Below are 3976 nucleotides of genomic sequence, written 5' to 3' on the forward strand. Positions count from 1 at the left end.
ATTAGATTTGCTGCCCTCACATAGTAAAAGGTCTTCAGGATTAGATTTGCTGCCCTCACATAGTACAATGGCACTCCTGCTGTTTTCCCCAGTATGATAAGTAAGTTGCTCCTTTACGCTGCTGAGTGTCCTGGTGTCCCCATGGTCCCATGCCCTTAAACCAACTCTTTAGTTGTTGTTGATTTACTGTGTCTGGTAAACAAGAAATGCCACCATTAAAATAATCCCATATTTGAGGAATCTCATTGTTGATCGTAATGCTTCTGGTAACATGAAGCATCGCTGACGTTTTAAAATTTCTATTGTCCTTGCGTGATTGCCATGAACATAATTAAGATGCTTCTTTTCATTTTGTATATGTTTCATATATTCTTATTGACCAGCAACTGTTTACTTTCTATCTTTTTGTGCAGATAGGGATATCCATTTCACCTTGTTGCTATTGTGACCTTTTGGTGAACTGCAGAAAACACTTTTTTTGGAATGAGTGTCTTGTGCATTTCAACTAAAATGTCACATGGGCAACATCTCTCAATTTTGGTGGAACTGCACAAAATGGTGATTGGAGTTTCCAAAATCTTCGTCAAGTTCTGCTGGTAATCTCGTGCAACATTTTATTAGCCTTTGCAAGATGGAGCCGTCACTGTCACCACAATGGCACTTTATTTTAGTGGAACTGAACAAAAGGATAAGAAAATTATAGTTGCACCTTACATGAGCCGGACAACCAACCTTAATGTTCCTCAATTTTAGTGCAACTACTAAAGAAGAACCTGCCAGCTCACAAGAGCAAGTACTTCTTGCTAGTTGAATGATGCAATCTTTGCTTCATTTTAGGTGAACTGCAGAAAAAGGCGCATGAATTGAATCATGGAACTCCAGGCAGACCTCATCCAAGTAGAGCTGGAGGTTGAGTTCAAGGAGGCCACTATTAAAGCGAAATCATGCTCTCCTGTCTCCTTGTTTGTGTTGTGCAAACATGCTGTGCAAACAGGAATACTCAACTATAGATGTTGTGACGGTCAAGAGCATTCGCCAAGTTCTTAGATTGTATGACATGGCTAGCCAAGATGGATTTAATCCCGATATTCACTTTATTAAAAGGCTCTAATGGGTTGGTTCTGAATCTTGCAAGTTGGGAATCAGTGAGATGTGTAGGCATCTTTGTTGTACTTATTATTTGAATCTTATTTGTTGGTTCTGAATCTTGCAAGCTGGGAATCAATGAGATGTGTAGGCATCTTTGTTGTACTTATTATTTGGATCTTATTTGTTGGTTCTGAATCTTGCAAGCTGGGAAACACGACATGATGATGCAGAGGACAACAACCATAATAAATAGTTCAAACTCGGTAGTATTATCTTTTGTGAAAGTGCGACAAATGTGATGATCATGTGCGTCCTGAGAATAATAATTCTAATTGTTGTGCATGTTGATCCTGTGGCACTGATAGAACGAGCGAATGCATTGCTTGTTTTAAGTACAAATTTCTATTAAAGCTAATTAAATTTAAGTAAAGTGACCACTAACTCCTGTTATTACAGTACCAATACAGACCCGCTCGTGAACCGACGTGTGGCCGAGGGTGCATCTTCTGTCGGGCGTGCAGCGGACGAGGGAGGGGTAGTAACTGTTGTCGCCTGTACACACTCAGCTTACTGTTGAATCCAGCTCCCCAAGAGCTAAAAAAACGAACTGCTGCCGCCGCCTACACACTCGTTCACTCGAAGAGACTCCAATGGCTATCCGAGGGGTGAGCCTGCTGGATATGGACTTCAGCAAGGAGTTCCCCTTTGAGTTCGTCGTTCAGTCCTATGGCTGCACCAAGTTGAATGTGATGTACACCAATGATACGGACTCGGTGAAGCTCTACCTCGCCTCAGTCCTATGGCTGCACCAGGTTCTGGAGCATTCGCCCGTTTCATCGGCAGCGCCGACTGCACCTTCGCTACGGTGGAGAGAAGGAAGAACACGACGATTCGGCCATCTGGTGCAACAAGCTTGTCGACATCCAGAAGCAATACAAGATCATCAGCAATGGGCAGGAGAAGGACTCCGTGGTTGACCTCGCTGAGGCCATCATCGACCTCTGATACGCCAACATGAAAGAAGACGACCTGAACACGTGGGAGGTACCTCTGAATCTAGCCTACATAACCTACGCGGCCAAGGGCGCATAAGCATGCTACGACATGTACATGCAGATCTTGGACATGAGGGCGTGTCTGCTTCCCGTAACCGATGAGTACACGGACAGCCGCAGCGTCATGATCAAGCGTGCCAGGAAGGTCTAGATGTTGTACTTTATTTGTTTATAAGCACCTTTATCATGTGAGTGTTTCATGCATTAGCCTATGTGTTGTAATTATCTGTTTTGTCCGAAATATTTCTTTTAAGAACCCATTAACCTGATTGCTTTTTTAGTGGCAATTTGCTTATGTATGTAAACTAGTTCACTTGTCCGTAAAAAAAACTAGTTCACTCGGCTGTCGTGCTTTGAATCTCCTTCCTCCCAACATATTCCCCTCCTCAGGTGGACCCAACAGGTCTCTTAATTCTCTCCCACTTTCTTTTTCGATGTAAACTGAGTTTTCTCCCAGTACTTTTACCTAGAAGCAACTCAACTGTCTCACGTCTAGCCTAAATAATAATAATACCCCATGTACTGTTAACTCATCAAATTAAAATGATATTTTATTTCGTAAGTTGAAAGTTCTTACGAAATAATAATAATAATTGTTTATATATAACTTGGCAAGTTAACTCCTAGTGATTGCATACATAAGCTTGCAAAGATTTTACTGACGTGCAATCATGTGTTTATGTTTTTATAACATTTCTCCGTCTAGCCCAACATGATATTTTCACCCAGCCCAGCAAGTCCGCGCCTTTCGAGAAAAATGCAAATGGGATTTAAATGGGCCGCATAGATGCTACATCATTGTTTCACCCAGCCCACCAAATGGACTAAGAAAACAAATGGACTGACAGCTGGGTCCACAGCCACAACCCAGTTTTTTTGTGATTTGCCAAGTAAGTCGCTTTGTCAGGCCTGTTGGGCTGCAAATCTTTCAAGACAATGAGAGCTTTCATTCGGCTGGCCGAGAAAATGGCCCATCAGTAAGGAGAAATGGGTTGTACATTTTTAAAACACATCAAACCGGCAATTAGTTTCAAATATCTTTTTTTTCATTTTGAGATTTTAAATTACATTAATTTTTATGCATGGAGAATTTGTTGGATTTTATATTGATATACATTTATTTTTAAAATCAGCTTGAATGTGAGTCGAAATTTCGTGATTAAAAACAGTTCGGACCGCACCAAAATATGCAAACTTTTGTATAATTTTTTAACCGTGGCCACAATATGGGCTGTAATGCTAACAAAAAGAATATGAGCTCCAAAAAAACCTTAAGAATTACCAAATGGGTTGTACGTTGTTTTCCACAGATTTGAGGCTTTCCTAAAAAAAGGTTGACGCACAAGCAGTGACTGTTGGATGGCCATCCAACGGCCGTCGTGCTTCTTCAATCTCTGCTCTTCCTGCTCCAGCCGCTCAAACAGGCGTCGGCGGGACTGCCTGCTCCCTCCTCCCCGCGGTCGGCTCTGCTGCCGTGCAGGCCTCACCGCCCCACCGTACTCCCATCACTGGCCTAGCCATCCCTCTACTCACCCACACCTGTTGTTATTCTCCGGCGACGGCAGACAAACCAGTAAACCCTCGTACAGTCGTACTCCCCTCTGTGTGGGAAACAACTGTCGAATCTTCCCTGCCTCCGTGTCGTTCCCTTCCTAGGGCTCGTCGTCGTCCACCGCCCTGGTGCTCTCGGCGTGGCCTGGTCAACATGGTCAACGACCGACATGCATCTGATGTGGACTTTACATGGAGAGGCCGACAGCTGGGTCCACGGCCGCACGCAAGGAAATGCCTCCTTATTACGCGCAAAATAATGATTCCTCCACCTGACGTCA

The sequence above is a fragment of the Triticum aestivum genome, chromosome 7A, assembly GCF_018294505.1.
Source record: "Triticum aestivum cultivar Chinese Spring chromosome 7A, IWGSC CS RefSeq v2.1, whole genome shotgun sequence".
Classification (NCBI taxonomy): domain Eukaryota; kingdom Viridiplantae; phylum Streptophyta; class Magnoliopsida; order Poales; family Poaceae; genus Triticum; species Triticum aestivum.